General features: G+C 40.9%; 1 long non-coding RNA gene across 5 annotated transcripts in view; it reads right to left on the bottom strand.

Annotated features, from left to right (window-relative positions):
* The window catches only part of LOC138065723 (uncharacterized), a 43,840-nt gene that overhangs the window by 4,003 nt on the left and 14,632 nt on the right, over positions 1–25,205 (bottom strand). For 3 of the 5 annotated variants that reach the window (XR_011138821.1, XR_011138823.1, XR_011138824.1), the window contains exon 2: positions 15,285–15,356. The exons of 1 other annotated variant lie outside the window; for it this stretch is intronic. This is a non-coding gene — a long non-coding RNA (uncharacterized lncRNA). Of the gene's footprint in view, positions 1–3,037; positions 3,190–15,284; positions 15,357–25,205 lie in introns of those variants that run through there. One more of the 5 variants, XR_011138825.1, reaches the window with a different exon arrangement.

The raw sequence follows: 25,205 nt of genomic DNA, 5'->3' as shown, positions 1-25,205 counted from the left end.
CTCCATATTGAAATATCAGAACATTAGTGAATTAGGAGAAAGAGGGCAAACTACTGAATTCTGACATCACGTTTCCTTATATTATCCTTTCGTCATATGATACATTTTTTATCTATCTTCTGTACCAAGCAGAGCAGAGGTTTATTGATTTATTCAGTTTCACAGGAAAGTCTACCAGCATGTCATGACTTTGCCAGCACAGAAACACCAAGTGGTACCAGTGAAAAGGAAAGAATTTCCAGGCCCTACCACTTTCTGGGCCATGGGTACTGGGTAATTTATATCCTAGGAGATATGATATATAGCATGGGTCATTTATTGTGGACCATTTAAATCATGTATATCCATAAATGATTCTTAGTGCTGGTGAAGAGTTTAACTGTGGTGCTGCTCACTGGTGGGGATTTAACCTTCCTTTCATCTTGTTTTTCTAACAGATTATTATTATAAACTCCAAATTTATACCCTGTAGATATACATATATATATATATATGTATATATTTAAACAAATAATTACGGAACCTCACATTTTTGGGGGGAATTTAAACTAAGCAAGTTCCAAAAGAATTTTATCTGCAGCTTTAGTTTTCTTTGAATTTCACCTAATCCGAGTCAACCTGCCCATCATTCATGTTAACGTGGATTCAGTATAACAAGGCAGCAGTAGGCCACACCACATATGCCACAGTGTATTATTTTTTCCAATCAAAGGGTTTACTTTGGTTTCCAAAGTGTGGGAAACCTGACACAAGATGCCCATTGCAGATAGGGAAGGATCCTCCGCTCTTCAGCGTAGTGTAATAATAACAACAACAATAACTTTGATTTTGTTTCAAGACTTCTCACTTGGGATCCTACAGAGGTTCTAATATCCCGCCATGCCATCATATTATTTTTGGATTGAATGACTGGATGAGCTTGATTTACATCTTATCTCACTCCATAGCCCACAATGTGTTTTTAAATCACGTCTAAACAACTTACCACAAAAGCAAAATTGGAGGCAGGCGGTGGGAAGTATCTTGAATAAGTTGAGCATCAAAGAGAGAAACCTCAGAGGACTAAGAGGGGTAAATTTGCAGCTGGCTGAGTCACGTTTCATGTGGGGTATGGTCCCTTGCTAATAATAAGAAAACTGCTAAAATACTATTCCACGCTTTATTAACTTGTTCAGTAAGTTAGCGTGTCCTGTGCAGAAGTTTTCTGGCAACTTCTTTTCTTTAAGAACTTTTCCCCTGATAGCCTTCCAGATAACATTAGAAAGTAGCTTTTCCCTACATTTCTTGTGCCTTATGTCACACAGCCAAGCTTCTGAAGAGGCTTCTGTTGCAGGGAATAGCTGTGTTGCGATGTAGTGTGCATGGTGTTTATGCTGTGAGTCTACAGTGAAGTCACTTCAAAGACAAGTGATAATCACATAAAGTGAAAGGCTGCCATTAAAAAAAAAAAAAAAGATTGGTAAGGCTGTTAGAAATTGTTTGATAGTACTATTTCTGGATGAAAAATTGGGATTTGGAAAAAAAACAGATTTTTTCAGGAAAGATTTTGTTTGCTTTGGAAAGCTTTGCTTTCGTATGTTTTTCTTACAGGATATTTTTGTTTTGTTTTTGCTATAACCTTTCATTTTTAATAGATTATCTTTCCCTCAAGTTTTGTTCTGGCCAAAAGGGAGAAAAAGGAGAGCAATGTTAGAGAACACTGGTTTAAACTTAACCAATTTGGAGACCTAGATTTCAAGGACTGAATTTCAGACATAACTGTCTTTGACATAGCTCTCACTAAATTCTCAGATATGGAGACACATCTATTGCTAGTTATGTTTGAGAAAAACTGATCAAGCCTTTGGCTAATCAGGTATACATTTACCCAGATAGGGGGAGAAAGGCCAACCAGAGCTGTGTGTACTCTTGTGCAGTATGACATGTTAATGGTCACTCAGCTGTGAAGCCCCTTCATTAAATTTGATTGCGCCTGCCCTGATAACATTATAATTATGCAAATGAAAACTTTTACGCACTAGACTTAAGGATGGGGAGGAGAGAGGCTTATGGGAAACATTACATCTTAAAATGCTCCCTAGGAGGTGGTTCTGCAGCTCTAAGGAACGGGAGCTGCTGTCGTTTGAAGGATGCGTTTCAAAGAAGTGGGGAACTGTGACACAAGGACACGTGCCTCTTAACATAGACAGGACATCCCATTTATATGAATACATCCTCACCTTAAAAGAGTGAAGGCCCCTGTGGCTAACTCCTATTGGCGATGATGAAAGACAGGGCACGAGTAGTCCCTCGTGCTGTGATGAGAATAGACCCATCAGTTTTGTGGCTCTTCAGACACGAGAAAAACTCAGGTGCTCAGCTCTGCCTATCTTCTGTACATCTCAGGCCAAAAGAACAGGCTTGCCGGATGAAAAGGGCCATGAAATGCTGGCCTGAGATTTATCTGCTGGGACTGTCCCAGGTGAGAAGGGCCAGCTAATGCAGTCAGCACAATCCTGAGACAGCGAGCTACTACTTGTTCTGCCCGCTGGCTTGCGTTTGGCCAAAGGACCTCTTGCCATGCCTCAGCCAAATTAAGATGTTTTGTGCCTCACTCTAGAGACACCATGTTCTGTTATGCAATGTTTGTGTTGAATAGTGATAGATTTTGAACTATAATACTGTGACTCTTAAGAGGCTGTAGTCGGTTTCTTTCTTAAGGACACATCCTGTGCCTTTAAAGTGAGACTATGCTATATCTTAACACAGACCACGGTTCTCCTTAGATAATTGAATATAAATAATTTAGGGCTTCAAGAGGGAAAAAATGTAAGATCTGATGCAGGAAGGAAGAGAAACAAAGGGATAAAGAAAGGGAAAAGGGAACTTGTGGTCGAAACGAGAGATAACTCCACAGCTTCAGCCTTACTCTTAAGATAGCCAATAGTCCAATATTTAGGACGTTCAGCAGGGATGGAGGCAGTGAAAGTTCCTATGCTGAATCAGAGAGAAAAAGGATATGATCCTTGGACTCCCCTGTCCAATTGTGTTTTCTTACCCTGTGGGCCCTGCCAGTTTTAGGGACTGGGGTGCAGGAGTACTGAAGGACGATCCTCCCGTGGATGAGAAATTGCATCCTGGCTAAAGGAAACAGGCAAATTACCTCTATGGCCCCCATTTGCAAGCTGAAGGGCGGTTCAGAAGTCAACATTCTCTGTTAAAAAAAAAAAAAAGGGCAAAAAAAAAAAAAAGGAAATATTTGAAAAGCCTTTATCTACCTCCTATTTCATTCTGAAAGGAAAAAGAGAAAATTAAAAAATAAACTTCCCCGTATGAGCAATAGGAGATTCAAGGTTGTTTTAAGTAGATCTCAGGTTTCTTCACTGGCTGCTGGGACTTCTCACACTAAAACTACTTACCCCACAAACCAAACAGTGGTTCTGGAGCTGAATTCCTGCTACCTCTCAGCAGTGGACCTGGGAACCCATATCCGCCAGAGGGCTGGATTGGTCCTTAACTGTAGTAACACTAACACTTCTTCTCTGAGGGTCAGCACTAGAGGGCAATACAGCCACACTCTTAATCACACACTAGTGATTTTCAATGGACTGGTGTTGCTCTAGTGACATGAAAAAGAGAGGGTGGAGATGAGCTGTCAAAACCGAGGCAGAGAGAAAGCTGGTCCCACCTTAACCACATAATCTGTCTTATCAGACCACTATCAGAAATTAATACTAGGCAAAGCTGCAAGATAAATATCATTAATTCCATTATTAGAGATAGATGATATAGTACTGAGAAGTTTCACAATGATCTTGGAGAACGGTTGTTCGTGCTGCATATATATTGTATGCAACCAGCAAATCCAGCTTCATTCTGATTAATTAAAAATAATTATTACAGGATTGGCCAAAAGGGATTAAATTCCTGCTGGATAAGTGGTAAAGGAAAAAAAAAAAAAACCTTCAGACAAATAAGTAAAACTGATATTATTAATGCCAACCTCTATTCAGGGGTCCCATTCTGAACTTGGCCTTGCCCTTTACTTTACTGAAACCCTATACCTAAAAAATGGAGAGATGGCTGATACGGGACAGGCTAAAAAGTTCAATCTGTTGGGACCAGGATTCATTTCAACCCATCAGTGTTCATTATTCCGCTAAGTGGTGACATAATTACAGAGCTATGATCCTTAGGGACTCTGCTCGAGCTGTCCCCCATTTGCCGGCTTTCCTGCGAAAGAATGCTAGCCCCACACTAAGCCAAGTAAAGGTTTTGCAGTGAAGATGGTCATTTCTATGACATATTGAGCATGCTCTGTTCTTCCTCCTACTTTCTTCCCTGAAAACTGCCTATCATCTCCTTTGTAAGCTTGATTTTATAGCTTGCAGAAGGCTGAAAAAAGAGTTAAAAAGAAGTGCCACCTAGCCTATGTTGCGCACGGCACTGCTTTTTGCCTTCTCCAGCATGGTAAAACTCTTTCAGTTTATCACTGCCACTCTGCATTTCTTCAAAATAGCCACCACTTAGCAGGCTAGTGGACTGTGCTTAGAATTGAAAATAAGGCTATCTGATTATATTTCAGTACTGATATCTTTTTGCTATAGCAGGCATAAATCTCTGTAGTTATATAGACACCAGGACAGACTGGAAATTTTACACCTTGAAAGGATCTGGCTGAAGACTTTTACATAAGTCGATACTGATGGGCTCACCATGACCCAGAACCTTACAAATTGTCACTGGTAAAGCAGTGGGGCTCGGCACCTGCAGAAACACGGGCTTTTCATGTCTTTTCCATGTTTGCACAGTGGAGCTGTGCCAGGTCTGTTGCTTGCTGGACTGCATCTATGTAACAAAGCCGGGATTTGTACCTGAATGTGTTTACTTTTAAACCTGGCATCAAGTCCATCCACATGTCCTATATACACAGGGAAAATATGAAGTAACCGTTCGTCGTGATGTAAGTTACTTGGCCACTCCAATTATTTATTATATAGTTCAGTGCTTATATACAGTTCCGTGCTGTATTTATGTAGGCTGCAGTGCTGCTTCAGTGCGAATCTATATAGTGATTTCAGGTTATTAGAAACTCATCAAGGCCAAAAAGGGAAAAAAAATTGAGTAGCAAGGTGCAGCTCAGGAAGAGACATCCACAAACCCTACAGTTTAGAGGACGCATCACGATCAAAAGAAGGCAGAGAAAACGTTGAGTCGGTATAGAAGAAGCCTTTGAGACATGTCGAGGCAGATCATCGATGGGGTGACGTGAGAGAGTGACCATTTTAAGCATCTCCAGATCAGTCGAGAGCTTTTGGAGCAACAAACTGGCAACGGAGAAATTAACGTTATGAAGTGGGCAGTTATTTTTAGGCAAGGCTGACTGAGCATTGACATATACTATCAAGGAAAGTGGTGGATTTTTTTCGAACGCAGAATGAGTCGCATTCTGAGAGCAGGTTTCATGAGGTGGACGTTCTGATTTAGTCAAACAAGCTACGGCACTTATTGCAGAGGTAGCTGAATGAAAAGTAAAGGCCTGCTTTGTATAGAAGGTCAGACTGGCTGATCCAATAGCCCATTCAGAGCTTAAAGTCTCTGAGAGTCTATAGTCTGAGCTACAGGCTTAAGCCTCTTACCGAGAGTTGAAACAGTTTTGTATTGTCCATAGATCATGTATAGAGGGGAAAGCAGACCAGACAGTGAGCAGTGGGTTGCATACACCAGACAAGATGTAATTTGAAAAGGAATCTGTCCTTACACTGAGTCATAACAGAATTTTTATTATTACCTCTCTACATGTGGGTATAATACCTTATTTAAAGTTGGAAATACTAGGTAGCTCTGAAGTGAAGATTACAAAGCAGAAAGACTTTAGAGTGGTTAACAAGATATCAGACTAAACATCACCTTATGCCAGAAGATGAAAGGAGAAAATCAACAGAAATGCAAACATTTAAGAGCTGCTATTGTTGTTTTTAAATTCACCCCTCCTCAATGAATATTTAAGCTTGGGGAGGTTACACTGCCCTGTGTTTGCTCATCCCTGGTCTTTCTCAGCTCACCTACTGCTTAGATACGTTAGAAGCAAATAACACCTTAAAAAAGAAAAAAGCTCTGATTTGCGTTGAATCAAAGGAGTTTGTAGCTATCTGAAGTTTTACAAGTGGGGACTTCACTTTAGTGATGAAGGTTCAATGGCTTATTTCCTGGTACTTAGAGGAGATTTGTGCTGCACCAGTAGCTTGTTAAGCTATTACCCTGTTTTGTTAGGTACTAATTTCTTTTAATGTGAGTTTACTTTGTCTTGCTTTGTTTGCTGTTATTTCTTGAGTGGGTTTGGTTATCTCCTCCTTAAAAGGAGATTTTAGACTGATAGTATTTACCTAAGCGAGTCATGGACATTATCTTAACCTTTGGATGCATTTGTCACTTGACAACTATTTGGGAGGACCTACTTTCTTCTGCCTCTGAATAAATGCCTCTGAGTTTACCAGTGAATGTGGAAAATGTCACAGGGATGAAAAGTGATCATTACGTTTAACATCTTCATACGAAATGCTTTCTAACAAAAACATTACAAATGCATCTGAAAGGAGAAAAGGAAAAAGAGCAAATAGAAAGACTTGCCTAGCTTTTGTTTTTTTTTTTTTTTTTAAATCTAGTGCCTGCTACAAAGCTGAGTAAAGCCAGAGGAAAGATCCCCTTTGATTCTATTAAATGAGTCCTATTAAAAAAAATCTTATTAATTTACTACTGTATTTGTAAAACACATAGATCAACTAACAGGTATCCAGCAAAAGCAAGGAAATGGTGGGTCCTAGATGCCTTTAAGAAGCCCAAGGGCTGCACCTAGGCCAAATGCATTGGCTCGAGCGTAGAACCTGGTGAACAGCTCAGGAAAGGGAAATTCCCTCATAATGAACATTTACAGTATTTATTTTTACATTGAAATGCACATACATAAATCAGATCATTTTTCTGGGCTGTTTCCACTAATGGAAGTAGGTGCTTGGGCAAGGCTGAAAGGAGCCTCTAACAGGCTTCAGGGAACCCTTGCGTGTCAGGTTTTAGTGCAGGAGCGTAGGCAGGGCTCCTGGCCAGGGCAACGGTGTGGTGGGAGCTCGCACAAAAGCGAGGCGTCCCTCGCAAGTGTGATTTATAAGGTCGTTCTCACAGAGCTCCTAACCTTTCTAATCTTTCCGACTGCAGTTACGATTACCGTGCTGCCCACAGATAAATAGCAATGGCACGAACATTAGTCTAATCTTCAACCTCACTCGACTTGTTGTGTTGTAAAGAGAAGTCCAAGCAGTGAGGACACCATCAAGTTAGCAATGCTGTCGTGAGTCCAAGGGGCACCAGCAGCAAAGGTTTGCCACGGAAATAGCCCAGATTTAACAATTCGGTAAGGGACCTAGGTGCTTTAAAGTGCCAAGTATTCTTTACGTATTTTATCAGATGATTTTTAATGTAAATGTAAAAAACTGGAAGTTCCCTCTTTCTAGCCGAATATCCTGAGTCCTTCATCCCTGCTTCAGATGTTAACATCTTTTGAGGGTTTAAACACAGGATGACTGTAGCGACATAAGTGGAAACTGCATGGGTCAGAAAGTTCAGGCCAAACATAAAACACCAATCAACTGTCAAAAAAAAAACAATCTGAAAACTTATCTGAACTTTCTTGAAGAGTTGAAAAAAATACTCTATTTTCTATCCTTTCTTCTGCCCCACTCTTGATTTTAATTTCCATACTTTTTTTTTTTTTTTACTCCCGTTCCCCATCTGCATCACAAAAAATAGTTGAATTAGGAAATTTCTGTACAATACTTGACTGGGCAGAGAGGCGAAAAGCACCAAAAATGAGATCACATCATATTTCAAAATCAAAGTTTATGTAAGTACTAAAAAGAAATTTCTCTACCCTAAAAGCTCTAGAATTTCATGATTTTCATCACTATTTTATTTTTAGCTACATATAGCAGAAGTACTCAGCTGAAATTACGAATATTCTCCATCCTTCCTTTTTCATCACCTTACTGCCGTTGCTAACCATGGTACGAGCTCAACAGTTAATCTGCATTTGCTCACTAGGAGAACTTAGAGTCAAAATGGACAAAAAACCAATAACAAGTAGCACAGCTTATAGGAAGAAATAGCATTACAGGGATTCAGTAATTTGTCTGAAGTCATACAGGAAGTCTACTATCAAGGCAAATACTCAAACCTGGATTTCAAATCCCAGCCTACTGCTGCAATTATTAGGTAATTTATTATTGTTATTTTTTATTCATAGACTTGAAAGGTAAGAGCAACTACTGCTGAAAGTGCAAAAATACTTTTGGATAGGTTATTCCTGGCTCCACATACATTTTTCAAATTAGAAGCCCAAGAGATTTGTGAACTCGTGATTATTATTATTTATTACTGTAAACTGGCTTATGCGACAGCTTCCGAGGTTGCATTATCATAGTGAACCTGAGTACAGCACCCACAGTCCCTCCTACACAAGGGAATTTAAAATTTCTAAGAATCCAATTTCTAAGTATGATCTTTGGTGAATACCAGAGAAATATGAATCACTTCTCATGATTCACATGAAAATGTTACAAGGCATAAAACAAGAGCTGTTCATGTGAAACATTTTGCATGAAAAAAGGTGGCCAGCTGACTAGGTCAGCAGAGTGATTGCGGGACTTGCAAATTTCCAACGAGATTTTCTTGTTAATGTTAAAAAAAAAAAAAAAAGCGCTCCTTTGCTCAAGACTTGAGTACAAAGCGATGTGGCGGGCAATGTGAGTTGCAAATGGCCATGTTTAGCTCAACCCAGCAAAAAAAGTCCTTGTGAAGTCCAGTTTAGCACACAACAAGATTTTTGAAGGGTGTGAGAAGCCGATTCTGAAAACAAAATTGGTTAATAACAGGCTTTTTGTTGCTCTTACCACATTAATGCCATGGGTTCGGTGTCTGAAAGGCAACTGGTATATCTATGTCTTTAATTCTCTCCTTATTACGTGATTCACTGCCGTGTCTGCTCTGTAATGTTGATATACCTGAGCTAGCTTTAAAGTAGCTGGTGCTGTGGTCTGTGCAGGCCGACCGTGAGCCTATGCGAGCCGGTTTGTAGATGTCTTGGGAATCTCCACTGAAACCACAGCCTCTTTAGGGCAGACATACCCAAAATGCCCTCTTTGTGGATTTGTTCACCCCGTGTGCTCGTTGGGCTGGCAATTAACATCTTGTGACAGCCCCGTTTTGGAGATGATGAACTGTTGGCTTGTGAACTGGTGGGGCTTGCCCACAGTCAAACAGAAAGTCTGGGGTAGAGTGAGGAACCGTGCCCGGATCACCTCAAACGTGTTCAAAAAAGGGCTTCGCTGTCATAATGTCGTTATCCTCTGACGGATGGTTGTTCTGCGCATCCCTGGGAATAATCTGGCTAATTAATTTCATGACAGGGACTCTTTTTAAAACACTGAGTTTGAAATGAATAATACAAACCTGATAAACTACCCTGTAGATGAACGATTAGCTCGCCAAGGGCAGAGGGAGACTTTGCTATTTTAAAGATAATGGCAATAGGAGTAGTTACGGTTGTCTTGAAAGCTATGGAAAATATATTGGCGTTTTTGCATGCTGCATAAATAGCACTTGATGGGGTGGGTGGTCCGCTCTCAGATAAAGCAGGAACAGACAGTATGGAGCAAGCAGATCTGATGGGTCTGGGCCCACGTCTGCTACCAAAAGAAAGGGGTTCGTCCCTGGAAAACATTTAGGTTCTATTTCCAGCAAGCCACTCCCTCGGGTAACTGATGTCGCTCCAAGAAAATTAACATAAATATAGGAAAAAGGCAAAAATGTAGAATAGTTTTTCAAAGTATCCATTTTTTTTCTATGACAACATTTACTTCTCCTTTTAACATACTGAAAATAAAAGATTTACATCCCAGAGGAAAGTTCTGGATATGCTATGCTATGCAGTAACATTATGCTCTAACATTTCAGTCATCCAAATATTGTTTTTGGGATTGCTCATGGAAACTTCTCAGTGGAAGAGGAAAGGGGAGGGTAAGAGGCATGGAGAAAGATGGGGGGAACATCCTTTATTAAAGCTCCTTTAGCTCTAGAAAGGAACTCTGTGAAGCGCATGAAAAATATTTGGGATTATTCAAAGACACCTACCATTTGGGTGCCTGTTTTCAGTGTCAAATTTCCTCCTAACCCATATATACATACATATATTTTAATTATTTCTGCAGAGGAAGATAATGATTATTTCAGAAGTAAGTGGGGAAAAGATGGGTTGTCCTTATGCGAAGCACAAGTGTTGGGTAAGGCAATTAAGTGGAACAGAAAATAACTAGGATTAAAACCCTTTTTTAGATCCTGCCACGACTGAAGTCATCACACGGAGGATGCGTTTAAGCCCCAGCAAAGTTTGGATGAGGCGGTGGCGGAGACGACTGCCTAATGACGGCAAAACCTTTAGACCGGCAAGGCGAGGGGAGGTCTCGCCCCCAAGGAAGGGCACCTTCTTCTTTTATTGTTTTTTTTTCTTTTTTTTCTTTTTCTTTTACTGTCAAATGCCGAATGCGCACCTGTGATAAATATAACCCCCCCAGCTGTCACTCGCAGCCGAGAGCCTGGGGAGGAGTGGGCTGCGGGGCCAGTCGCCCTCCCGGCCGCCCACGCCGGCTGCTTGCAGCCGGGGTTTCAGCTCGCAGTTCCAGCGAAAGCAGGTGGTGGAGCCCGGGTGAATCACCCGAGCCGGCCAAGTTTGAGTCAAGGTTGAGGCAGGGTTTATTACACAACTTTCACGTTTGGGGCGGAGAGGGTTGGGCGTTCAGGAGAAGAGTAAACCCACACAAATGCAGCATTTGCCGGGGAAAGTAGGAGGCTTAACCCTTGGTGCTCTCTGCCTCCCCCTCCCAAAGTCTGCGGGAAAGCACCCGCGGAAGGCAGGATAGCAGGGAACGCATGAAGTTTTGGGGTGTTTTGTGCGACGCCGGTGAGCTGTCGTCATCACTGCGCTTCAGAGAACAAGATCCAGTAGACTTCAAACCATGTGGGATAATAATAATCATTTGTAAAAAGCAGAAAAACAACCCCTCATATGCACACACACGCAGACAGGGAGGGAGGAAACAGTCTTGTAAACCTGCCTCAGATCCGAAGTGAAGGGCAAGCTGCTGTCAGAGCAGTTTCCACTCCGGTGCTGCTTCAAAATGACTCCATTTTCCAACCCAAAGTGAAGGTCCGAGGATCCTACTGACCTCCTGCCTCTCTTTCTCTACCCCCACTAAAACCAGTGCACTAGTTCACCCCCAACCCTCCCGACGGGCTCGGACTGATAGATCTAAATAGCAGCAATAATGACAGCTGATGGTATTATAAGGGCAGTGAGTTAAGTGTGGGAGTCCTGCAATTTGAGAGGCAGCTTGTGACCTCTGGGCTGTCCTCACCAGTGATGGGTGCCCTGTGACACCCCCCTGCAATCAACCGAGTGGCGTGGGGAGCACGTGAGGGCACATTTCACCGCGTTCTGGCAAATCTATGCCTTACAAGAAGGAAGAAGTGAAGTTCATCCTGCCCCACGTTTCAGGGGGAATCAGAGGCTGGGCTCAGAGCTTTCCTTCTCAAATTCACCCATAGTCTGCTTTGTTATTTCCATTTTAATATTAATGGTATGCAATATTTCCAAATTGCTTGTGCTGGGGGTTGTGTGATCAGACACCAGTAGACCTCACTGCGACCTCGTTATTCCCAAGTGGGGTATAGACTCTGGCAGTGTGAATTTATAGGCTGGCTTCTGGTTCTTGGGATCACCACTGTTTCAAATTTTGCCTCTGCTGCTGATGGGATCAAAACTTTTTTTTTTTCTTTTTCCCTTGTGTTACACATTGAAATTTCAGACCCAGAATTTGCTGGCATTTGCTTCTGAGAAGAAAGTGGGGAAATTAATCTGTTCTGTTTGTTCTGGCTTAAATATGGAAACATCTGTTAAATTGTCTCCGTTTGCCTCCTGGCTACGTTAAAGTGATGACAAATTTTACCACTGATTGCTGAACGTGTTCTAAACTTTTTGCAGACAAGCTCTGCACAATGCTCAGGACGGCCGTACCTGATGGCTTAGCTTTCTCTGAAATGGTTGGGATTAGATTTGCTTATCGACCTTGCATATCATGCTGATTTAATACCCCATAGCTATGTGTCGGTGCACAACTTTGACGTCCTTCCAGGAAGGTTCCAAATATATATGTATATATAAAAGTATATATGTATATGTATATTTCTATATATGCATATCTATACTTGTACCTTGCTTCTGGCTTGGCTTTTTGACCAGAATCTGATCTGAAAAATAGAAAAGGGTTTGAGCATAGCTCCTATTTCTGAACACAGCATATCAGTGCTAAGCAAATTGTTCAAAATGGAGATGCAGCAAGAAGCGCTCAGTCGAGCAAAACGTGACAAAGATTGATCAGTCCTTTACTAGGGAGATGGGCCCAGTTCAGCAAGCGATGGCCACCTCTCTCCCAGGAATTAGGAGATAAACTGGAGGGCGGTTGATTCTTACACAGGCCAAGTGAAGGGGGAAGATTGGAAGGGAGCAAAAAAGAAAAAAAAAAAAAATCTTGCAATCTTGCAGGTGTCTCTGGGTTGGGGAAAAAGCTCCTGAGTGCTTGAGCGTAGCGGGGAGAAAAGCATCGAGAAAACGTAGCTGCGGATGGGTGAAGGAACGAATGGATTGTGAGGCTTTCTGAGGTTTGGTTCAGTACTCAGAAGTTTGGTTCAAGACATACGACCCCCAGGAAAGGGCACTGAAATGCATTGTGGGGTGGCACTAATCCTTTCTCAGCTGCTGAGGCAACCCAGATTTCAGAGGACATTTCAGTAGGCTGAGTGTAATCACTTGATTGGCATTTAGTAACAGTGTAATTAGCACTTTTGGCATATGTCCCTTTGAACATATGGTATTCAACGCTCATGTAAATAAGATATTTATACAACACTCCTAGCAATGGTCTCGGTGATCACTTTAAAGGTTATTTTCCACTTTTCCCAGAAGCGGTGCTTAACTAAAAGGTGCCGGACAGTGAAGGTTTCCAGAACATGCAGATGTTGACTTATGGGCCAAATTCTGCTGACTGGTGCAAAAGGTAGCGAACGCCAATTGCTAGCAAGGCAACTTTTGCCGCTGCGGTGGTGGAAGACAGTACACATGCGGCTGATCAAGGAACATCGTTTTGCATGGGGAAACTGGGGAATTCCTTGCTGCATTGCAAACCTGAAGTAAGATACCGGAGAACGGTTCAAACTTATTGACAAAAATGTCTAACAGTTGATATTAGAATTATTTTTAAAACAAATTAGGGAAGGAGATAAATCTTATTATGAATATTAATTTTGTACCAACCCCCCCCTTTTTTTTTTTTTTTTACAGAGGTGCTTTGTTTAGAAAAGCATTGCTATCTTTACTTATACCTGCTAAAGATTAGGTGGAAAGTTTCCCCCTGGGTAGTGCAATCATACCCCTTCAGCAGGGCTTCTTGCATTTTCTGCAGGAATAGCTGTTTCTGATCATAGAGGGGATCCTCCCCTTCTGGAGGATGAGGAAATATAATGGTTTCCTCTTGTTCCAAGTGAAGTGAATTTGTTAGTCATTTGATAGGACCCTGTGGCTACCTGTGATTCACAACTTTTGTTCAATAACCATTCAATATCTATCTACAAAATTCTGGCAGGGTGGGGGAGGAAGAAATGTAATAAGCTCTGTGCTTTCTCTGTAAAATTAAATTATTGCAGTGAGCATTGGTGACATTAGGAAAGTGACACAGCAAGAAATATAACTTTTTTCCCTCTATTGCCTTGAGTCACTTGATAATTCACAGCAGTGAACAAAAGAAAGCCAGTGGATAACATATGTTAGCAAGTTCCCTGTAAAATTACCATCCGCATTAGACTTTTTCTTTATCACTGAGATCCGCTGCCAGTTCACATTAAAATTCAGAGTGCTGACAAATGCGTTTCTCTTAACAAGATCGCCGTTATTTTATTTTTTCCGCCAGGTAGGAGCAGGGCAGCGACTAGTAAGCAGAGCTCCCGGCGCTCAAGAACGCTGTGGTTTAAGGGGGAAGGATCTGATCGTTTCAGGACAGCTACCTTCAGCTCATGAGGTCTGAAAGTCACCATAACCTCAGTGAGGGCATGAAGTGGCCCTTTTTACAAGAGGAGACTATGTTTGACCCTCTGTTGTCTTCCTTCCTCCCTTGCTTCCTCCCCTCCTTCCCATCCTCTGCCATCTCAGCCTTTCCCAAAGGGGATTATTATCACAACGTCGCACCTGGATGTCCAAACTGAGGTCAGGGCCCCACCGTGGTCCCCGGCTCGGAGAGGGAGCCAGAGGTTCAGCTGAACTCAATCTCCTGAGTCTTCTCATCTAGTCACCAAAACAGCCTAAGGCAGAAGAGGGAAGCTACTCTTTTTTTTTCATTATTGCTTTGGAAACGGAGTTGTAATGGGGTTGTCCCAACACGGGGCTGGAGTTGCCACTGACTGCAGCTGGCGTCCTTTTGGGGAAATCACTCAGTCGTCCTGTGCCCCTATCCTGATCCCTCCACTGTTACCAAGGCACCCAGGCAATGAACTGAGATACTGCATGCATCTGAGATATGATGTCTGGCTTTTACATGGAGATGTTTGGCTGTACTGGAATGCAAGTATGCTGCACTCTATAGCTTATAAGTATATCATATTACGAACTCGGAGCAATCTTTATCAGGGACGCAGAATCAAAGAATCAGCATGGGTTATCAGTTTCACAGGACTGTTAGCATGAGTCCCAGCTTCCGATCAAAACAATTATCCCCCTCCTCCAATACTGAAAGTTCCTTGAGGTGCTTTCCCACCACTTTTGGGCAGCAAACCTTCCACCTGCTCGCGAGCACGGGAGCTGTCAAACCTGACAGCCTGCATGTACCTGCTGTAAAGTCTGGGCTGATAATCGGTGTCTCGATCTCCGCAGATCCGAATGCTTTCAGCGTATCATCTAACCTCTCTAATACAAATATCTAACCTCAGATCATCTAATCAAATCCTGTAACCTCTCAAGCCTTGCTATCTCTTTATGAATCACACACACACCATCGTAGCGCCTATGCTGATAACAGATGTAATACTCTAAACCCTGAGGAGAGCACTGGTGAGACGGCTCCCTGGACAGACGCCGTGGCCCCAGCTCTCCTCTTGTGGCTGCCATCATGATTTCCATGTAACAGACAGCAATTTAGGGCAGTGTCTCTCACCTGATGGTGTGGGGTTCAGACTTTTCCTTTCCCTCCCTCAGGACTTGCAAGCTCCTTTTCCACTGGCAGGATCTGCCAATAAAAGAGGAGAGGGAAAACGCTGAATATGTGGTCACCTTTTTATTCTTCCTAGCTGTGCTAGCAGAAGGTGTTAGGCTTTGTCTTTCTGGCATTAGGACAATTATTGTTCGGTGACGAAAAAAAGAGAAGTAGAAGGCTCTGTATACGCTATGTTTTGCATATGCCTCAATTAGGTATCAAACTCAGGCTATTTAGCTGTGAGCTAGAATTCTTTTAAGAATTTCTAATTTTCGGATGGAAAACAGATTAAATCTGAACTGCTGAGTCTTTTTTGGTTTCAGCAATGGCTGGGGAGGGAAGACCCGAAACTCTTGCTTTACACTCACCCTTGGTCATACAAAGTCAAGCTCAGAATACGTACTTAAGAGTCATTTGGCTGTTTGTTTATTATGATAACCATGACTCTAATCTAAAATTTCTAAGTGTATGTTGCAAAGCAGGAGCATAAACATTCAGGGAAGTTTCTTTTGTGATTTCTCAGTGCACTAGATGGCACTAAAGCATGACTTTTATATACAGGGGGAAAAAATCCCCACAAAAATTGTTATGTAGGTTCAGTAAGCCTGAACTATTTCGGTCAGGTATATTTTCTGAAAGTTCTTTGATATATTATTTGTAATTTTTCATTTTAATTTTCAGATCATCAGAAACAGAGAATTAATTACACCCACTTTGATATTAAAAGAATTTCAAATTGAAAATAAATAATGCTGGAAAGTTGAAAAAAAAGAAACCCTGAAGAAACCAATTTACCCCAGGCTAGATGCAAAATTATTCTAATGTTCAAAGATTAGGGGGCTTGATGCAAGTAGAAAAAGTTCTGTACCAATTACATGGCTTTTGCGTGAACTTTAGTTATCGAAAACATTAAAGTCATAAAAAATGAATAAAGTCTCCAGATTTCCTATACAGAAAAACCATCCTTAATGTATAAGCAACTAGTTAGCTCCATGCTGTCTCCCAGGCATATCATACTGAAAACAAGAGGTAGAACCATCTTATAAGAGCAGGGCACTTCTCCTGTCACTTAAATAGCAAGGAAACAAAATTAAACTTTGCTTTTTTTTTTTAACTTCTCCTCCTCCCTTCTGCAAGCGAGGGGCCATGGTTTAGCTAGGTCGAAGTTTCTCCTAATGTGTTGTTGTGTATTGTACACAGTAGTGTTTGCTTTCTTACATGATCACAACACACAACAACAAAGGAAATATGAAGGGTGGATCCCTTAGAAAAATAAGCCTTCTAGACAAAACCTTAAAGAAATACATCTTAGGTCATCCTGGGTATCTTTATGTTGTTGTACCGCTCAGGTGGCTTATGGCGACATTTCAGGTCTTTCTGATGTTTAGATAAATCTGAGATTATTCACTGAATGTTTCTTTGAGAAAGGAAGCAGGAAGAAAAGAATGGGGAGTTAAAAAACCAAAAAAAAAAAAAAAAGAGGCACTTAGATGAGGATTGCATTCGAGTTTAACCTGTCAGTGATATTTTCTTGCAGCTCCTGGCTTCCTGCAGAGATATAGCAAAATGGTAGTCGCTTCATTTGTGCTGGAATCACAAGTAAAGGTGGGATCTGAGGGTCTAAACGCTGCTGAGCCTGAGCTATATGCAGGGCAGTGCAGAAATGTTATGTTTTCATCCTTGGGACTGTTATTGATTTCAGAAGTGGTGGTACCTGCAGGGGCTGGCAGGATCCGTTCCTCCTCGAAGAGATGGAGCTTCCCTAAGTTCATTTAGTTTCAAACCCAGTTAGGGGCCTGACCCACCAGACCCTACTGGCTCCGCTATAGGCAGTGCTGTTTTATTTTGGGAGGAGAGACCTGTGCATCTCTGTCAAGAATTTACCCGCATGTTTATAAGAGAAAGCCCATATATATATATACGCTATTGAATTTATTATTTATCTGTCAACCGAACCAAAGCCTGTATCTCAAGAAAAAGTATTTCATGGGAAAAACCTAAAATGCCCACATGAAACTATTAAATGTGACCTAAGAGCCCACAAGTCCTTAAATTACAGTGTTTGCAGCAGTCAGCTCATGCTATTCTGAGGGCTAATATTTTTAGCACCTCTACAGAAAATAACTTCCCTGAGAATCAGAAGTGAAGCAGTTTCAGGAGTACTAGTGCTTCGCTTTGGAAACATTCATTTTCCACAGTTCGAATGTGGAACTACAGAAAAGGAGAATGAACGAGGAGAAATGTACCAATTCATTCTTTATTTTATTTTGTTTTATATTTCATCAACAGCTTCACACACACGCACCCACCCACACACACACAAACTGGAAACAGAAGAGAGCAACTAGAGGCATGAATAATACAGTTGCATCTTCACGAATGTCCACTGGCACAATTCTACTTGCTTGGGACCTTGCTGTTTAAATATGATAAAAGGTGTTGGCTGTTTCAGAGGGGTACTATCGATCTAAAATGAACTTCTTTAAAAAAAATAGTTAAATTACAGACATCATTGAGAAGACCTCACGTTGTTAAAAATGAGAGAATGCTAAACTTCCTAATTTACTTTTCACTGCGTTGCCTGCAATTCTTTCAGTCTAGACAATTTCACTTTTTCTCTCACTCAGTTTCATTTTTTGATTCTCACGTGATAAGGCTGCAGCTACCAGAGGGAACTTTTTTTTTTTTTTTAAATAAATTAAGTTTCTTAACAAGAAAAAAACAAAAAGCGTGCTGCTTGTCCTGATTCTCTCTCCGCTTGCTTTTGCAATACGTTTTTTTTGTTCACATGCAAGGGGAATTGCACCATGTAGTTATTACACAGTCACAGCCCCTCAAACGCCTGGCCCCCCAAATCACTAGCTTCACCGCTTTGGCTAAAAGTTTGTATACATGCATACAAACATATGTGTATATATTTATATATGTATATGAGAAACGGTCTTTTCTTGAGGGGTGTTCTGACTGTCTTCTCCAGCCTGCTGCCAGCCGCGTGGTCTCCCTAGCGTGCTGAAGCAATACCAGGGCACTCCTGGACTAGTAGGATCGGGAAAGAATAGGCTTTTGTTGTAGTTGTTTTCCCTCCAGAAATGGCCATAGCCACCCACCTGAGCGACCACATGAAACTGAGAACTTGAAATTAACTCCCGAGTTGTGGTCCTGAAGAGCCTGCTTACCGCTGAAGGCTTCTATGTTTGTTGCTTAAACATTTCCCGTGTTTCACTTAAATATTTCCTGCTTGGCTGAAACTTATGGGATCCCAGCACCTAGTCAGGCCATGCCTTTCTGCACAAGACGAAGCACTTTTCCTTCCTCTCTGAGTGCAGCAGCTCCAAGTCTGAGCCTTCGGTCCTATCCAAAGTCAATAGCGTAGGCCTTTATTTCACCTAACTTTGAGACACTTAACTGAATTGAGAACCTGAATTCGGAGCAACACTCTAAGCAAGTTCCCAGCAGTGGGTCCACTTTACCTAATTTCCAAAACTACACAGTTGGGAATACAGGAGCTGTGGGGCAAGGAGGACTCTTGGGTCGCTGGTGGGACGAACCGTCTCCGATATTGTTGCCTTTTCTCACTGACTAGAGAGCGAGCCTAGGAAATCACTCGGATGACTAAACTGAATCCCACACAGAAGCTTGCCCTGCTTATACAGGCCTTGGACTATGCCCCAGTTCAGCAAGTAATTAAGTACATGATTATGATTATGTGCATGATTAGTTAAGTAAGTGCATGGTTATGATGAGTGACTGTGTCACTATTTATCATTATTTAAGCATTTGTCTAACTTCAGACATGCACCTGGCAGGTTACTTCAGCATTTTAAAATAGAGTTTATATATTTTTCATAAAAAGGAGTCAGTATTTTTAATAAACTAAATTAATTTCTGCAAATATTCTTCTCAAATTGTGTCTACTGAGCTTTTTCTAGTTTTTCCCCCCCTTTTCCATTTCCCCCTCTTTCTTCTTTTTTCAATAATGAAGAAAATAGATGGTGGAAAATAACATGAGATATTTAACCAGAATTATTAGCAAGCAATGTTTCAGAGCTTAGTTTCAGATTTTAATATTTTCCCTTGATGGTTCACACACAAATAAATCATTTGATTCAAGCAGTCAACATGCTGTGTTAACACAGGTAAGAGCTAGGGTCTTAAATAAATATTAAGAACAGATTTAATTATTCATTTTTAAAAAAATAGGTAAAGCAGCATAATTGGAAAGGGACCTGCATACTTTGAAACAAGGTACAGTTCATTTCTTTATAATTTAGGTTCATGTTAAAAATATGTCTGTAGAATGTACTGCAGGATAGAGACATCTTTTCATTGCATTTACATTATCTGTTGAAGGAATTCAATTCTGAAGCACCAAGCGCTGTGAACAACTAATGAACACCTTCAGAGAACCAAGTTAACTGAAACCCCATCACATCAATGCCATATTCTGATGCAGGGTCCTTTTTTTTTTTTTTTTCCTGAATCAGTTTTTATTCTTATCATTGCTCTCACTACCTAGAGGGAAACGTTATTAAATGAGGAAGCACTTTTAGAACACTGATGATGATCCAACCTAATTCTGTTAAGGTAGGGAGGGAAAAGAATAGAATATAGAGAAAAATTAATGAAGCATAGGAGGCTATTTTCTCCTTTAAATATCTTCAGTATGCTCCAGTCCAACCTCAAGTGATTGGACTTGCAGGAATTATTGTGTGGTATGCTAAGGCCTGCGTTTGCAGAAGATCTGGCTGTATCACAATTGTCCCTTCTGACCTTAAGGCCTACCAATGAATGAGGGGAAGAGTGGTGAGCTCTAAGGAAAAAAATGGGTGGCTTGCAAATGTGAGGTTAAGAAGATTCTGCTGTGTGCGTGAGACTTTTTTGTAGATATACATAGTGTGTACGTGTGGAGCTGTACGTGTGGGTCTGTACGTGTCAGAGTAGATCTATCTATAAAATAAAAGTTGGTTACAATAGATGTTCTTATCTGACCTACTTAAAATTGTACATGAAAGCACAGTTAATTTCATCTCCTATCTATCAGATTGATACAAATCTCCTGTTAAGTATTAATTATTTAAGCATGAATATTCTTCATTTTGGGGGGAGACTTTATGATTAAAGCTACTGCAGACAGAAATCCTGAACTCATTAAAATTCCCTCCCACACCCCCTCAATGAATGTGCATGCAACTTTTCAGAAAAGACTCATCACTATCCTGCCTGTCATGTAGTCTTTTGCACCTTTGGATAAAGAGTATGAAACGCTACCTCTGTGATGTGCTCCTGATTTTAAACGCAGTTTTTGCTCTTAGTGCTGTGAAATAAGTGTCAGCAATGTGAGCAAACCGGTCTCAATTTTCATCCTCACTACAATGCTTTCAGCTCATTTTCTGCCTGTTTCTTTCTGCTTTTAAATCCTGAAAAGCAGCTTGACCTCAATAGTTCATGAGGGCTGCTAGTGACTTGTTTGGTTCTCTTTTAATAAAGTAATGAAATCCTACCCAAATTGGTGTCAGCGATACGCGTAGAAACCAGGAATTCAAAGCTGAGGTTAGTAGGCTATAGCACTGGTCAAGCAACAAATCCAGAACACAAACTTGCTTTATTGCTGGGTTTTCACTTGAGGGTTTAAATCCCGTAGGATGATATTTCCTTCCATCTGGAGGTCAGTTTCTTCTGCCATGGAGGCCCTAATCTAGAAAGCTGGTGTGGCCAAGTATCCATGGGAGCCTTGCAGACTTCTGTCCTCTGCTCAACAAGAGGATCTACTTATCACAGTATCTGAACAAGCGCAGGAGGTATTCTGAACAATTGGTCTCATTACACGAATTTGGTTTTGTTTTCTCATCAGGAAGCTCCGTGCTGTACAATGAAGAGGCAAATGCAGAAAATCTGGCTTTCAAGTATTACCATTAACAGTCAAGCCAGGTTATTTGTGTTGCAGTAACTCCGTGTCCAAAAAAAGTGCTTTAGTGGTCAGGAGTGCTGAGAGATTTTAGTTACATGCCTTATACCCAGCCTTTCCAGAAAGAGGAGTGTACTTGGGTGAAGAATAACCTCAAAGGAAGGGGGAGAAAGGGGATCAAAAAACAGAATCCGATTTAACTCAGAAATACTGAGCTATCAATAGCTTACTTTTATTAGACTTTTGAAACTAGTATCAGGGACAAACCTAATTAGGCTCAACCATCTTCCAAAGAGAGAAAGACCCATCCTAAAATAGGCAGTAGACTATCAGATTTGGCTCCCAGCTTTATTAGATTGATGCCAGAACTAGCACTGTTTCTGGCCTGAAGTGAGTGCTATAATTGCTGGACTATACTGATTGTGAGAAATATTCTGAAGATGTCATTCTAAACACTGATAAATTTTGGTAGAATCATATGATGCAAAAATTCATATTTTCATATTTAAAAAATTAAGTTAGAACATGTCTGTCCAGATCTCACTCTGAACTATTAGAGTTTCTTCAGAATTATACTTCTTAAAGAGATGAACCCTTCTTATGACATAGATAGGAAGGAATTTCACTCTTGAGATCTTTAGAAGATACTGTCAAGAGCGGTCAAGGTAGCCTCTGAAGTGAAGATGAATTGGTCATAAGAAGAAGGGCTGCAGCAAAAAAAAAAAAAAAAGAAATTTTGTAAAATCCTTGTGTATGGCATACTTTCAAAAAATAGATAACGGAAAAGATATAGTTGCCCGTTGTGCCAAAAAAAAGGGAAAAAATTGCAATTTAGACCAGATAGATTTAGGTGCCTTTGAGTGTCCTCCTTATTCTCACAGCCAGGTGTCTCTAAGAAATATTTAGCAAATAGACTCTTATGCTGGAGTCAACAACCCTCATGCCATCATTTCCAGTGGGAAAACTAGCTTTGCATTGGCCAACTCATAATATTTGGTTAAAAAAGTACTTGCTCAGCAGAAAACATCTCTGAATTAGACGTATCTGTCAGGGTCAGATTTGAAGGTGAGATTTTGAAGGAAAAAATAGAACAGCAGATGAAGGACAACATAAACTGGTTTAATCTAGATATTCACTCCCTAATCTCTCAAACATCTATGGTTTTCTTTAACTCTACATGAACCTTTGCACCGCGTGCTCAGCTGCATATTGCACTGTGTTTTTAATGTCCTTTGGTTTGAGGGGGAAAATGAGAAAAAAAAAAAACAAAAAACTCATCTCAGAGTCATTCCACAAGCCATTTATTCATCAGAAATAATTGTGGTCAGACATTTAGCTGAGAACGCTGGTATTTGTCCTAATGTTCTGTAAATGTTTATACCAAACTTCAATGAATGTAAATACGCCATCTCTGAGCTCCGTGGTAAATCGTTTGTTCTGCACAGAGAGCGTTTGGCCGGGATGCTGCGCTATGGCCTGTTCCCGTTGAAATAATTGAGGCCGGTGGCAACTGGCCATCTAATCCACGGACTCTAATGTAAACAATTTGCTCCACAAGCAAAGCTAAAAAGAAGAGAGCCACATTTGGGTCACCCTAGCTCCTGAGAGCAAGTAATCTATACTGACCCCTTTTCAGACCCGATTTATATACCACTCCATGCTGCTGAGCTCTGCAATCTGCAATATAGAAAGTCGAGTCTGGGCTCTTCCTCCTTTCCGTTCTCTTTCGAGCCCTGGTATTTGCTTATCTCCTCAGGTTTTAGCCCAGCAGTCAAATGGATGAGCAGAGAGCAAAGATTTCAGTTTGCTTGCGATGAAACCTTGATGGAAAACTGCTGCTGATTTCAAAGAGAAAAAGAACTGCAGGCCTGCACTTCTCGCTCCCCAAAATCAGAGCTCTCAGATGCAAATTCAGGAATTGCAATAGGCAGGTATCAGTTACACTAATTAAGTCTCATTTATCTTAACCATTTCACTACTAATCAGATAGCACAGTGATAAGATGCTATAAAAATATGACAGATAGTCAAGGTCTAGACTTCACTAATGTGGCAATTTTTTATATTATGATCTTTCTTTATATATGCAGATGAACTGCTCTTTTATTAACTTCCCTTTGTAAGCATTTCACATGCAAAAAAATCAGATATGACTTAAAAAAAAAAAAAAAGGCTTTCCAAGACTGATGAGAATTAATTAGCCCATAATTGAACTGATTGGTAAAAGTTCAGTACAATGTAATAAAAGTGCACTATTATGAGGGTTTGAACTTACTATTTATTGCTGCTCTTTTAACATTAAAAAAAATTATCTTTGACCACACTCCATAGAGACTTACCAGTGTTGAAGTAGGTAAGAAAGTCTTACTAGTTTTTTTTTTTTTAGGAAAGGTCCCTTCCTACCGATATAGGTAACACAGTTATTTAATGATTAATATGTATTACTTGTATTATACTAATTTTTGTGGACTCTCACCTGAAGTGGAGGATTTTTATGCTAGTTGCTTTTCATAAACCTGTATATTATTTGGTGGACAGAAAGATTAAAGAAGAATGGTCATTTATCCACCCAGAACATCCTTACTGTAAACCTAAACAACAATCTAAGAACATCAGCCTATTTCCTCCATTAACAGCATGGAGAAGTAAAATGTCAGAGGTCTGTTCAGTCTGGCAGACAAAAATATAACAAGATTTAATGTCTAGAAACTGAAGCTAGACACCACCCTGACTGGAAAACAGTCACACATTTTTGAGTTGGAGGCACATCAAGCAGAAGAATGATATACCTGGACTTCTGCTGAAGTCTTTAGCTCAAAATCAAAAATGTTTCCGACCCTGCTGCTGTGACTCATTCAAAAGCAGCTAGGGGAGGTGTCTGGGTTCTGCTTTGCAGGTAATCAGATTCTCTGAATTTTCATGACTTTCTCATTTGTGAACCTCTGGAAATTTCCCAGTGGCAAGGCATCCTATGGTGAAGCCTCCTGACAAGAAATTTGCTTCTCTTAGTTGCCTTTGTGGCTTCCTTGGAGGTAGGATGAGAACTACAGGACTCTTTGGATCTCATGAGCCCTTCAAGCTCTCACAGTCCATTAAAGAAAGTTTGCCTTTCTTCAGTACCGTAATTTCCTCCCACGCGCTTGGAGGAAGAGATATGCAGTGCGATTTGAAGGTTACCTCACTAGGAATATTTCGGACAAGGGGAAGAATGAATTGAAAGCCCACATAGAAAACACATCAACTTGTTCTTGCTAACACTAACAGAGCTCCAGTTAGCCTTCGGTTGTGTCACCGGAGGAGGGGCGATAGCTGGGGTATACAACAGGACCTAGGGAGTTACCAAGGTCCAAATGAACTTCTCAATCTTGACCCAGAAACTTTCCAGTTGTCACGGAAATGGCTAGTCTCAAGTTAAACAAAAGCAATAAAGTAGACCTAGGCGAAAAACAAAACAAAAAACCCCTACCACCAATTGCACCATGCATAGCAAGAGAGGAAATACACAGAATAGCCAGAAATTTAAAGGCCCCTTTTGGTGAACAGAAACTCCCACAAACAGCCAGCGATGACGAAGTTACCTACCTATGTGATTCCGCTATCAGAGCCACATCTTTTGCAGGGTAAATTGTCACAGCTTCTACGCCTGTGTCTCTCAGGCTGCCAGGCATGACATTTTGAGGGCTAACAGAAGGCCAACAACGGGGCCATGAGGCTTTCAAATATTTTTTGCAATAGAAAAGAAACGATGACCCTTCCAATCTTATCCGTTGAGACCCAAGTTTTCTCCATTTACACAAGTATGTCACTGACAGCATAAATAAGGTTTTCAGTCTTGATATTTTAATTCTTGCTTTTCTAAAAAATAAGGGAAAGAATCGCTGAAAATATTTGCTTCAAGGGAGCTTACAGTTACAGCTTGAGAATCGCCAGGCTACCTACCAGTCCTTTCCGTTCTGAGCCCCAGTACTCTGACTGTAA

Source organism: Struthio camelus, chromosome 1 (genome assembly GCF_040807025.1).
Source record: "Struthio camelus isolate bStrCam1 chromosome 1, bStrCam1.hap1, whole genome shotgun sequence".
Taxonomy (NCBI): Eukaryota; Metazoa; Chordata; class Aves; order Struthioniformes; family Struthionidae; genus Struthio; species Struthio camelus.
Note: the sequence above shows the minus strand (reverse complement) of the source record. Positions and strands in the feature narration are given on the sequence as shown.